A 14,315-nucleotide genomic window follows, 5' to 3' on the forward strand; every position below is an offset into this window, starting at 1 on the left:
AATAATAATTATAATAATCTCTAATAATTAGTGTATCAATCTTTGCGTCTGTAACGGTTGTGCAGCATGATTATTCGTTTTATTATATTTTCTGTGACTTTATCTCTGTACTAATATTGTTATTAATCTACTGCTATATCAATAATATTTTGTAAAACGTTTCTACATTGTCGCAGTATATAGGCGGAACGCTATGTATGGACTTATCATATTATATATGTGGTAAATCAAATATTGAATAATTATTAATTAGCAATAATAACTGTATATCGAAGTTTTTCATACTATTTTATTTATAACTTCATGTTCCTGTTTTGGTACGTTCCACTGACTTCCATTAGCAAAACATATGTGTATATTATCTGTCGCCTTCGATACAAGATAAGACATGTCGGTGAGATGACCTTGTACTGTGCTTCTATTTATTACGAGCGTATCACGACCGAACGTATCTCACTCGAGGATGCGACACTCGACCGAGTTCAAGCGAGCGATTTAACTCCAATGCAGCACTCTGATGTATGTATGTATGTATGTATGTATGTATGTATGTATGTATGTATGTATGTATGTATAACTAAACTAAAACCCTAGCATACCGCTTGATAAATGAGAATTCTCTTGAGTGGACATGTAATAATGATGATAGAGGAAAGGGAGTAGATACAGAAACTACTGTTGACACAATTTCATCTAAAAGTGTATAAGACGAATTTTGGAACCTGGTGACTCAAATATTAATAGCCTCGGCTCCAACGAGCAGTATGGTAAACACTAGACCCCAAGGGCGACATGCAGAGAAAGAAACGACCATAAAGGAAAGATATGCGTTGTATTGCTTATTATTGTATGTGAACAATAATAATGTTGGTTTGTAATCTGTAGGATGAGGTGAAAAGGAAAATATCTATGTTGTGGTCACAACACTATGCCCTGCGTTTGTACAAACAACAGTAAATACACACCCTCGATGCTCGCAGACATAATGACCGAGTTTGAAACTCGTCTGGGGCATGGATTTTTATTTGTGCTCATTGTGAATCTTTTTCTGTTTCAGACTATTGCTCCGTGCCACGCTAACATTACCCCACGGGAGTGCTCACGTAGGTTTTATATCCCAGGTAAGAAAACATACTGACATTACAGCGTAACCAGCTGACTGATCTTCGAGACGTGACAGCCAAATTTGTACCACATTTAACCTGCCTCAGCTGTATTTTAAATATTTATTTAACATTTTAATATCACTATTTTAATTCTCATGTCAACCTACCATGGATAACTACTAGAATATGTAAATGCAATTTTAACAACAAGACTTTTAACACATAGCAATCCTTTGTATCAAGAATGCTCTTAATTGACTTGTTTTCAAGTTATATAACATATTTAACTTTATTTCAATCGGTAATTATGTATGGAATTATAGGATGGAGTAGCTCATTTCAATCCAATTTTAATCAACTTCATTTATTACAGAAGAAAATAATTAAAATATGTCTTCATAAATCTATTGATTTTCCATCTCAAAATTTGCTGTAGACTTTAATGTACTTAACTTAAGACAAATTTATTATATTGTATTAATAAAATTCATACATAAAAATCGAAATAATTTTGAATTGTATTCTCATAGTTATGAATACAAAAGGTATGAATTCTTTAAGATTGTTTGAACCAAAATGCAACACTGTTACAGTATTTAATTATAGTAGTAATTTAGGCTCAAGAATATATAACAAATTTACATTTAAATATCCTAATCTTATCAATTCTTATAGTTCCAGCATTAAATTTAAAAAGTTATGTATTGATTTTATAAAAGTTGAAAAATTGTAAATTTAAATTTATATACTCTAATTGCATATTAGACATAAGACAAATTGTATTGTATAATTATTAATTTCAATTCAGGAATCCGCCCCTGAGCACGAGTTCTACTCTTTCAGGGGCGAGCTAAAGTTTCTCTGTATATATTGTATTTTATGTTACAATTATTAGCAAAATAATAAATAAATAAAAATAAATATGGAACATAATATTTCCCACATGAAGAGTCAGTAGCATATTGTCATTTTGCTTTCACATTTCATTCTGTGCTCGATCTTTAACATTTATGATAAAATGCAATACCACAGGGTGATATCTTGACATATGTACATGTATTCCTCAATAGCATAATTTTTCAAACAGAGTAATCATTTACTGTAGCATCAAGCATATTCGTAATCCGCTAGTTTAATTTACGTACAGGTGCTCAACTTATTATTCGGTCAGGCTTTAAATTGAATATTTCAAAACTTTAATGAACAATTTGAAGCGAAATAAATACGTTATTGCGTATAAAACAAAGATATTTGTACTACATACAAAGTAAACAATATAATATATTTTTCCAATTGAATCTGACATTACAAAAACCAAACTACATATTTATTCTTTTATCAACACAAACAAAAATATAGGAGTCAACTTAATATTCGGTCAAAAATTAGGAAATCAAAAATATACTTCTTCATAACAACTGCAACAGAAAATTTATACCTTGTTGGGTACCCGTTCTGCTAGATAACATGCTGCAATCGTCTGGGCATACTGGCTACGATGCTGCTTGTATATGCTCCATCAATACGGCCCCATTCCTCTTTCAGTCGTCTCTTTAACTCTTCTTTTGAAGAAACTGTCATTTTTCTTAGTCTTCTGTTCAGCTCATTCCATAGATTTTCTATAGGGTTGCAGTCGGGAGATTGGGGAGGCGTATCGATAACTTTTGGACAATTATACAGTAACCAATTGCGCACAATATACGACTTATATTTGGGGTCGTTGTCTTGGTAAAATTTAAAACTATTACGGATTCCCAACGTTTCAGCACCCTTGTGTAAATTTTGTTTCAAGATTTGAAGATACTGTTCCTTGTTCATGTTACCGTCAATAAAGACGAGCTCCCCTACTCCAGCAGCTGACATGTAGCCCCAAACTATAATCTTTCCACCACGCTTCACAGTTGGTTGCAAGTTATCAATTTTCATGTCTTCTTTCACCTTACGCCACACCATCATTCGCCAGCCTGTCCAAAAACGCTAAATGGACTTTCGTCCACGAAAATGACGTCATTCCACCATGCTTCATCCTTGTCAATATTGTTGATTGCAAACTCAAGTTTTTATTTGTTTTAACTTCAGATACCAGAGGTTTTTTCCTAGCCACTCTTCCATGGTAACCACTCTTCCTTAACATTTTTCTAATTGTTTCATTGTGCACAGTCTTCGAAGATTCTTTTGCTAGGTCTTTTGCTAGTTGGGGAGCACTTATTCGAGGGTTCTTATTAACTCCTGATGAACGAACGTACATCTCTGTCTGTTAATTACCTTGGTTGCCCTCTCTGCGGCACATATTCAATCCTGTCTTCATTCTCATATCTTCTAATTATGTCCCCTATTGTACTCCTCATATTCAAAATTTCGGCGATCTCTCTATGTGTACGTCCCTTCGCATTGTGAAAAATGACAAGCTGTCGTTTTTCAAAACTAATATTCTTGCCTTTGCGCCCCATTATTACAATGATCTTGCAAAATCGAACTACAAGTCTGCAAGTGTTGACAGCAAGAAGACAACTGAAGCATACCACTCCCACCCTTCACTGTGCAGTGCTTGCAGACGACATAGTAAACACAGTGAAAAAGGGGACCGTATCACACTGACCGAATCTTAAAGTGTACACAATTGTTTGCTTTTCATATTCAAAAGGACAAATTATATGGTATATATTAATTCTGAATCAATAAGTGTTTGCTCAATATTCTTCTATCGTGTGCTTCAATTAATTAATAATACATTTTTTATGTTTTTTGCACTTACTGATTGACTCAAGTTCGAAAATAATGAAATATAAAGCCTGACCGAATATTAAGGTGAGTGCTTGTATTATATGGAACACAATACTTCCACATGAACATTTAATAAATGTAATTATTGCACGTCATAATTCCATTTGTGTCTAATCTTAACATTATGACAAAATGAAAATATTGTTCATGTAAACAGCTGAGTCAGTGCACGTCTAATTATAATGTAACATTTATCTAGTCAAATGGTAGACCTAACTATGTTTGTTTTTGTCCGAATATTACTTCATTCCACTTAATTTCGTAATTCAGTATTCAATATGTATAACATGATACTTATGATGGAAAATATTTGCCGAAAACGTTAATCTAATCAATAAATGTGACATAGTTAATAATTAAGACTATACATTACTTGATAAGCAAGAAGACGGACCCATTTAACCTATATTCACCTAATTTTATTGCTTATCGGTCTATACCAGCTTTTCAAAATGAAAATATTGACAAAAGGTAAGAAAACTGCCAGACAGGGGGCAAAATATATAAAAACACAGACTGATAGGCAGTTAGGCAAAACGACGCTTAATTAGTAGTGAATATTGTTCCGCAAACTGCTCCATTGCTTCTGGTGTACTCTGTACAATCAACGGCTTCTTCGATAACATTATTCAGTGCGGAATATAAACCAGGCTATTGAGAACCATTGCACAATGCCCATATTTAATTCACGTTATGATCATATTGAATTTATTAAGCTTCTATTTACAAAGGGATTTTCATATGCATTCTCTTTCTCGCTGCAAACAGCGCTGCACTCATCCTATTTCAAATTTGAATCCTATATTTGCTATATAATTTGTTGGTCAAATGGAAGAGCATTGTGTACTGGATTCGTGGATAACTAGCATGACAATGAACGTAATAAGCTTAAATATTTAATTATTTTAAAACACAGATCAGGCATAAATCCTAATTCATGAAATAATGTTTCATGTGACTAACTGAACTCCTCTGCTGTGACTCCAATGATACCGTTTCAGGCCGTAAATATATTTCCGATTCTAGGAAAAATAGAGAACAGGTTAGGAACCGGTTATGTGTCCTTGTATCGAGGTAGATAAAAATCTCACGAACCATTACTCAAATTGGAACACCTCGAAGCGACAAATACTTAGAACACAATGCGTTCACAAAATATAATGAATTAATAATAATTATGCTAGTGTGCAATTGCATTATGCTGTAGGGAAAATGTGTAATTAATTTCCTTTCCCGTTAATTAATATAACTAATTGATCAAAATTAATGTAACATGTATTGCTGAGCCCGACATATACTAAACAAGAGTTTGTCAAATAATGTTGTAACATTCATTAAGCACCATTTTCGGAATTATTAAACAAATAGAAAGATTTTGCAAAACCTCACAAGGAAATTTCTGCTCTACCAGAGGCACAAAACTTTCTCTTTGAATATCTCAGAATTAAACATTCATATTAGAAACTTTTAATTCAGTTTTACAATATAACTGGACTATTACGCACTGACTCCATTCGCACCGTTTTCGATGCCGCATCCAACAAGAGCAGAGAAATCCTCGCCCGAGAGAATAATTTCTCAGGTGCCGAATAGTTTGTAAATCAATTTCCATCCAAGTTTTACTTGTGATGAAATATATTTGCAACAAACAAGAAATAAATGTATTTATTTATTTTTTAGAATCAAATTAACTTTAATTTATTACAGGTACAGTACATTTTTCATTTACTTCCATTCTTACTTTATACTGTAGTTTTTAAACTAGGATTGTGGGTTCATATTCAACAAAACATGGCCAGTGATTTTACACGTTTTTAAAGACAAGAAAAAACTTGACGTGTATTCTAAACAAATAAATACGTGCAATAACTCAATATAGAACATTTTACCATTTCATGTGAACCGTAACTCCTTCGATGTCAATCTCACTTCATCATCATTACTAAAGCATCCTATTATTATCCGTCATATCAGTTTCCACTGTGACCGAATGCATCATTTGTATTATCGCCGCGGCCTCATGCTTAACATGCCGGCGTCATACAACAACGTGCGGTGTGCTTTTAAAACATAATTTTGCCGACCGATTGTTGCTCTGTAGGTTTCACTCTAAGCGTCACGTTGTCACGTCTACTTCCACGATAAGAATAAGCACTAGTTTGTTATATTGTTAAATGGCTATTATTATTATTATTATTATTATTATTATTATTATTATTATTACTTACTTACTTACTTACTGGCTTTTAAGGAACCCGGAGGTTCATTACCGCCCTCACATAAGCCCGCCATTGGTCCCTATCCTGAGCGAAATTAATCCAGTCTCTATCATCATATCCCACCTCCCTCAAATCCATTTTAATATTATCTTCCCACCTACGTCTCGGCCTCCCAACTAACACTCTATATGCATTTCTGGATTCGCCCATACGTGCTACATGCCCTGCCCATCTCAAAGGTCTGGATTTAATGTTCCTAATTATGACAGGTGAAGAATACAATGCGTGCAGTTCTGTGTTGTGTAACTTTCTCCATTCTCCTGTAACTTCATCCCTCTTAGCCCCAAATTTTTTCCTAAGCACCTTATTCTCAAACACCCTTAATCTCTGTTCCTCTCTCAAAGTGAGAGTCCAAGTTTCACAACCATACAGAACAACTGGTAATATAACTGTTTTATAAATTCTAACTTTCAGATTTTTCGACAGCAGACTGGATGATAAAAGTTTCTCAACCGAATAATAACAGGCATTCCCCATATTTATTCTGTGTTTAATTTCCTCCCGAGTATCATTTATATTTTTTACTGTTGCTCCCTGATATTTGATTATTATTATTATTATTATTATTATTATTATTATCATTATTATTATTAATTAATTAATTAATATTATTATTATTGTTTCATATATGAGTGCTTTGACATTCTTAACTCTTAATAATAACACTTTAACAATAATTTTTAATCACAAACCTTTATGTTCGTCCTCAGTACAAGACATTGCAACTTCGGTTTTAGTCCACGTGGATCAGACAAGTAGTTGTCATAATATGATGGAAGCAGCTCATTGGTTGCAACATTGAAATCGAGGCGAGTGATTGGAGCGGCGACACAAGAATTTGAAAACAATAATACAAATAAATTTCAAAGACCTGCCGAATCTTACGCACGAGGCCGCTGTGATTATACCTCTACGCTGATTGTGTGTGTCTGTACTGTATAAGCCTAGATCATATATATTGCAACCAATAAGCTGCTTCCATTATGAAATGACACATACTTGTTTAATCCACGTGGACTAAAACCGAGGTTGCAATGTCTTGTGCTGAGGACGAAGATTAAAGTATATGATTAAAATTAGTATTAAAGAGTTATGATTGAAAGTTGAGCTTGTCATCGCACTCGTATATGAAATAATTATAATAATAATAATAATAATAATAATAATAATAATAATAATAATAATAATAATAATAATAATAGCAATTTAACAATATAACAAACTAGTGCTTATTCTTTTCGAGGAAGTAGACGTGACAACGTGACGCTTAGAGTGAAACCTACAGAGCAACAATCAGTCGGTTACATATTATATTATTTATGATCTAGGGTATAAGTATGTATATCCAATGCTCACACACTCTTACTTGTGTGATTCGGGTTCCACATATTGCGGATAGATGGCACAAGTGTGATTCATTTTTAAGTTGCACACCACTTCGGCGGGCCAAGCTCTTCATTTTGTGTATCTATGGAGGTTATGTCATGTACTAGGGCGAGTGTATGAGTGTAAGTGTTCGTGGTTGTGTAGTGTAGGAAATGGGTAATGATAATGAAGATAAGGAAGATAGAAGGGAAAACCTGGTGTCGGCACGTAGCCTACTTCAGTCGAATAGCATCAAGGGGGTCGCCAGGCTTAACGTCCCCACCCGACGGACGAATCACCATCAACAGTGACATATGCAGTGGCGTAGCATGAAATTTTGAGTAGGGGAAGCTAACTCAAGTTGTCTTTCATGCAATATGAGAAAACGTATTACAAAAATACAGTCTTAAAATAAATAGTAGTCAATTTCAAGTCAGCAGTCGAAGATTGGTTGGAACATCGTAACACCAATAAGGCATGACCTCAAATGATACGTAATAAAATATGATTTCACGGTTTACACATATCTCTTAACAAATAGACACGTATACGTATAACATTAGCTCACTCCCTGTCGTACTTAGAGAAATCACAATATTAGTATCATTACGTAAGTATGCGTCTTCTTTTGGTTGTGTCCTTCATTCACAGCAAGGGAGTCGGTCATTTGATTTTAAATCACACTTTTGTTCGTAAGTCAGTTTTGATAATACAATTGTCCTAAAAGAATTAAAGTAAATTAGTGTTAGGAACTGTTATTTCGCTCATTATTTATTATATTAGCCACAATGCACACTAACACTTCAACTGAACATAACTGACGAAAAGGGATAACGCGGAAACTACTTATTTTAAATGTTAAAGCTAGCTTCTTTGCGAGCCTTGCGACTATGGTAGCTTAGGAAGGGATGGAAAATCTGCGGGGTGGATTACACAGAACCGGTCTGCTTGGAAGCTGGTGTGTGCAGGCTTCTTGTTTACTGCTGCATCACAAATCATCCTGAGCTGCCGCATCACAATATTTAACGCGTAAATATAAATTCTATTAAAATTAATAAATAATTTTCTTCCTAAACTGCAGGTTTATTATGAAATTATTATTAACTGGGGAGGCTAAGCTTTTTAGCTTACATTGACGCTACGCCACTGGACATATGCCTTCTCTTCATATACAATGCGGAGAGATTTGGGATTCAGCCCAGGCATATTGGTGCACAATCTAGTGATTAGAAGTTGTGCATCGCCACATCTCCTAGTTATGACATAGAAATTTTAAAAGAAAATTTCTGACCTCGCCGGGAATCGAACTGAGCTAATTCGGCTGACTCTATGCTGATTGTTAAAAGTACTTATTTTTTAGACTTATAGTATTCTTCTTCTCTATGCTAACAATAATGTAGTTGTATTAATTCCGAATAAGTTACAATTATCTTTTACATACATTATTAAAATAATAATTACCCTTTATGTTCATGTTATTCGAGTGTCTCATTTAGAGTTTGCCGTCAGAGTTCCGAACTGCAACAGCTCCGGAAAAATCGCTGTGATAGGTAATGGCGATTTTTTCACAGTGTGCTTTTTAGCGATTGTGAATATTTCTCATTGCAAGGAGACAGATATGCATGTTTTAACATAATTATGATCAACACTACTGATTAGCGCTGACAAGTGTTAGGTTTCGGAACTGCTGTGGAACAATGGAATGGACACAATTACGAAATTACCGAAAACAATCTGCATTATGACTCTAAAAAGCAGATGCCTATAAAAGTACTGGCAACCAGGTTTTCTTCATGATAGTATATTAACAATTATTTTCCCTGAAAGGAATTGAGAATGATATGAAACAGAATAAATAGTAATCTATTAAAATCACAAGTTATAGAAATGTTGATCGAATTAAAGTGATGGAGTCAATAATTTACATTTCCACGACACTACAACACGCTTTGTAGACTATAATTATGAGCCACCAGTGTAGCTCTGTCGGCTAAGGCGCTTGCTTGACGATTCGGAGTTGTGTTCGGGCGCGGGTTCGATTCCGCTTGGACTCATTACGTGCTTGGGTTTTTCCCAAGGTTTTCCCCAACCGTAAGGCAAATGTCAGATAATCTATGGCGAATCCTCGGCCTCATCTCGCCAAATATCATCTCGCAATCACCAATCTCAACGACGCTAAATAACCTCGTAGTTGATACAGCGTCATTAAATAAACAAGTAAAAAGAAACTAGAATTATGATTCCCGGAGAAGATGATCTACTGACTATGGAGTAATAAACTTTATGAGACGCATTGCAGGATGCAGATAAACAAAACAAAACAAAACAAATTTACTGCCCTAAAACGACTTCGCCCTATTTGGTTTACAAAAAGGTTTCGTTTTGTCTCGGAATTTTACCTTTAATGCCCTGGTTTTGTTTACTTTTACTTTTGATGTCCTAGGTTTCCGATTTTTCATCTGTTAACACTAACTTACATAAAACGAGTCATTTATTTAACCAGTGACATGTCGCACGGTAACAAAAATGCATATTGTTAGTGAAGTAAAAGAAAACTAGCCTACAATATATGATCATTATGAGGTAACACTGCAGATGTACTGCATTTTAAATATGTGCTATGATTTAGCCTGTGTGTAGTAACATTATCTAGAAATAAATATTTGACGCCTTTTCTTCAAGCGCAAAAATATTTACTTTCGTCTCGATTATTTTACATTTAATGCCCTGGCTGTGTCTTGATTTTTACCTTTGATGTCCTAGGTTTCTAATTTTTCATCTGTTTTTTTTTGGTAGGTTATTTTACGACGCTTTATACATCTTAGGTTAACTAGCGTCTGAATGAGATGGTGATAATGCCGGTGAAATAAGTCCGGGGTACAGCTTCCAAAATTACCCAACATTTGCTCATATCGGGTTGAGGGAAAACTCCGGAAAATAACCTCAACCAGGTAACTTGCCCTGACTGGGAATCGAAACCGGACCACCTGGTTTCGCGGCCAGACGCGCTAACCGTTACTCCACAGGTGTGGACTTCATCTGTTAACACTACATAAGAATGACTCAGTTTGTTTAACTATTTGCATGCCGCACAGTAACAAAAATGTCTACAATAAATGCTTTTACGGTCGCTCTGTATTGAATCGACGCATTGACCAATGCATGAGGCGGCCTACTTTCTCTTTTAGATTCAGTAAATGTCCTCCCCTACCCTACCATTCATTGTGCACAGCCCAAGCAATGACGTGCGCCCAGACTTTTCTCCTAATAGTTTCTCTTCGAGTTTCTCGTTTGATATGTTGAGGCCAGTCGCTTTGTTAGCTCAATTGGCGGAACGTTATCTTACGACGACCACTGAACGAATGTGTATATCCCAGCAATACCAGAGTTATGTTTGTACAGTGATGGACAAAGCCACGTTTGTGTGGATTTCTAGGGTTCCTCCCTTTATTTTCTCTTCAGTCCGTCAACACTCACAAAAATGCTCCTATCATTATTATCTCCATCTAAGAAAAATAGGCACCTACTTCTTTTATGTGGTATCGGCCATACGCCGTGGCAGCTGTTCCTCGCAGTTTGCTCAAAGGCTGGTATATAACAGTAATCTTGGGTTGTAGACGATTAAGTGATCTACAGATGAATGAAATCCTCGAATTCAGAGTGGGAAAACTGCGAATCAAGTGAGTCTCGGAGATGGGATAAACCATCACCAGAGGCTTGGAATTGGAATGGAATGGAATTCAACTGAGGGAGGCAAGGATGGCCCAGCACTGCGACCTATTGAGATCTATTGCGTTAACCCTCGATATGGAATGAGTTACGTGCCACAGACCCCCTACGCGCACCGCCCTAATCATATGACTCCCTTAACGACCGGTCCCTACAGCCGACAGAATCCATATACCATTCCTGCTTCGGCAAATTCCCCCAAGGCCCTCCTGTCGGTCCGAGGCGAAACTCCTCCCCCGAGTAGGTCCGCCTCGGGTGTTCGTTGCAGAAGCCATCCAACGCCGCTTAACTAGTAACTAGTAATCCGCTTAACTACATTCCACGGAGGCCGGTCGAGAGAGTCAGCAGCTTCGGGAGGCCGCCACTAGAGTGATATGAAAAAGCAGAAACGGGATGATGAGGAAAGGATGATGGGGGAGGAAAGGAAGTGGCGAAGTGGGGTTCCAATCGTTTGATAAAGTTACCTGATATTCATCCATAGGAGTGAGGGAAAAACCCCGAATAAACCTCACCCAGGCAACTCGTCCTTACCGGGAATTGAACCCGGGACCGCTGGGTTCGGAGTTAGACTCGCTAAGCCCTCAGCCACAACGGTGGACCACCAGAGGATTAGTATTGTAATTATTCTGCTATATTGTATTGTAACCATCCTGTGTACTTTTCTAATAGAGAATTATTAATAAACTGGTCTAATTCGAGATGCAATAATGAACTTTCAAAACAAAATTGTATTACATATTAAATTCACAATAACATTAAAAACAGCTGTAATGCCGAAGGTATGTTATATGTGAATATTAATACGATAGAAAATCTCAATTCTATTGATTTCATTCTCTTTATCAAAAGATTACGTGAATGTTCTTTTTTTTCAGAGGATCACAGGAAAACGCTCGAAATTAATTCTTCTGTGAACACAGCAGAAGATCATATAAGGAATGGATTCTTTTGGCTATTTGTATATGCGACAAATCTTGAAGCTAACTTAAAGTCACGAACCAGCCGTGACAATATATACATTGTGTGCCTCCCTGTCGTTTTTTCCCCTCCTTTCTAAATCAATTTACCCAACAAGAAAATAGAAATGGCAGCAATCGTGACACATGACCTGGGTCAGAAAGAGACGAAGAGGGTAAGAAACAATAGAACAGAGGGAAATTGAATGATTCGGTCGCATTCGCATTGATAGAGGCGTTAGGAATACGGAAACCAGAAGTTTTCTTCTGCCATGAACTGACTAGGAATCCATGTGACGTCACTTCAGACCCGTTCTCATTTTTATCACTCACAGAAACCCATAAATAATATCCCGCTATATATGTAACATAATATGATTTTCAAGAAACATTTGATAAAATTTCAAAATATGATGTAGATATTTAGGTAGCCTACACTTCATTCAATTAACGAAAATAATAATAATAACAATTACAACTATAACAATAACAATAATAATAACAATAACAATAATAGTGTGTACAAAAATTGAAAGTATTTAAACTGTATGCAAATATTTTTAGAGTACGCATGGTCAGTATGTTCCCGCGCGGGCACTGTATATACCTCCCCTTCATTTCTGTCTCCAGAAATATTCTGTCTGCGTGTACGTACTGTAAACAGAGGTTGAGCGCTGTACTATAGTATTCTAATCAGGGGTGTGTAAAATTGTGGAATATGATGGTTAAATTTGTAGGTTTCAATTTCCAAGAAAAATGGAAAGAATATTATTTTGTTACAGTATTATGAATAAAGGTAAAGCTCAATGCCTCAATTCGTCAGCTGAGATTTATATAAAACATTCAAACAGCGTTTCAATCTTGAGCATAAAAAGGAATTTGGCAAACACAAACTTAAAGGTAAGAGTTTAAATAGGTTTGTTGAAAATGGTTTACTTTAATAAATAGGAATTACATACAATATACCAATATGTTATTTTAATTTAATTTGTTGTGCAGGCAATGAGAGAATTTTCAAGTATCTACAAGAATAATTTCTTAATGCAAAAGCCATCCCACAATTAGTACTAGTTTAAAATACAGTCCTATCAATTTATCGCATTTTAACCACATAGGTGAGCCATGAGTCGTAGAGAAAAATATCCGAAATATTGTGGAAGGAGTGAACTTGATCATCCATACCTCCCCCCCCTCTTATATACATCCATGCTTTAGAGCAGTGATGTCAAAGCAAGCTCATTTTTCTGACCTTGACGTCCTGCGCGGGCATTAAGCGCTAGGTATGCTAGAAGGAATAAGCAGCCTGTTGGATTAAGAAAACAGTGGTTCACAAACTTCAAACGGAACGTGAAATTTTATGTCGTTATTTTTATATGGCTTCTTTTTGTTCGTTATTTTCTATGTTGTCTGTAAAACAAAAGTACTAACAACTATTTCTTATTCCATTATTGCAGTTGTGTTTTAAACGTTAATAATACAATTTACTTACTTACAAATGGCTTTTAAGGAACCCGAAGGTTCATTGCCGCCCTCACATAAGCCCGCCATCGGTCCCTATCCTGTGCAAGATTAAGCCAGTCTCTATCATCATACCCCACCTCCCTCAAATCCATTTTAATATTATCCTCCCATCTACGTCTCGGCCTCCCTAAAGGTCTTTTTCCCTCCGGTCTCCCAACTAACACTCTATATGCATTTCTGGATTCGCCCATACGTGCTACATGCCCTGCCCATCTCAAACGTCTGGATTTCAAGTTCCTAATTATGTCAGGTGAAGAATACAATGCGTGCAGTTCTGTGTTGTGTAACTTTCTCCATTCTCCTGTAACTTCATCCCGCTTAGCCCCAAATATTTTCCTAAGCACCTTATTCTCAAACACCCTTAACCTATGTTCCTCTCTCAGAGTGAGAGTCCAAGTTTCACAGCCATATAGAAGAACCGGTAATATAACTGTTTTATAAATTCTAACTTTCAGATTTTTGGACAGCAGACTGGATGATAAGAGCTTCTCAACCGAATAATAACACGCATTTCCCATATTTATTCTGCGTTTAATTTCCTCCCGAGTGTCATTTACATTTGTTACTGTTGCTCC

The 14,315-nt window shown here is 35.9% G+C and overlaps 1 protein-coding gene and 1 long non-coding RNA gene across 2 annotated transcripts in view; one reads left to right on the forward strand and one right to left on the reverse strand.

The window, feature by feature from the left end:
- LOC138691223 (neurotrimin-like) overlaps window positions 1-14,315 on the reverse strand; it is a 1,545,609-nt gene that overhangs the window by 1,273,883 nt on the left and 257,411 nt on the right. The window lies entirely within an intron of this gene.
- LOC138691224 (uncharacterized) overlaps window positions 1-14,315 on the forward strand; it is a 463,286-nt gene that overhangs the window by 157,495 nt on the left and 291,476 nt on the right. The window contains exon 2 of the long non-coding RNA XR_011329771.1: window positions 1,058-1,121. This is a non-coding gene — a long non-coding RNA (uncharacterized lncRNA). The remainder of the gene's footprint in view (window positions 1-1,057; window positions 1,122-14,315) is intronic.

This window comes from Periplaneta americana, chromosome 16 (genome assembly GCF_040183065.1).
Source record: "Periplaneta americana isolate PAMFEO1 chromosome 16, P.americana_PAMFEO1_priV1, whole genome shotgun sequence".
Lineage (NCBI taxonomy): Eukaryota > Metazoa > Arthropoda > Insecta > Blattodea > Blattidae > Periplaneta > Periplaneta americana.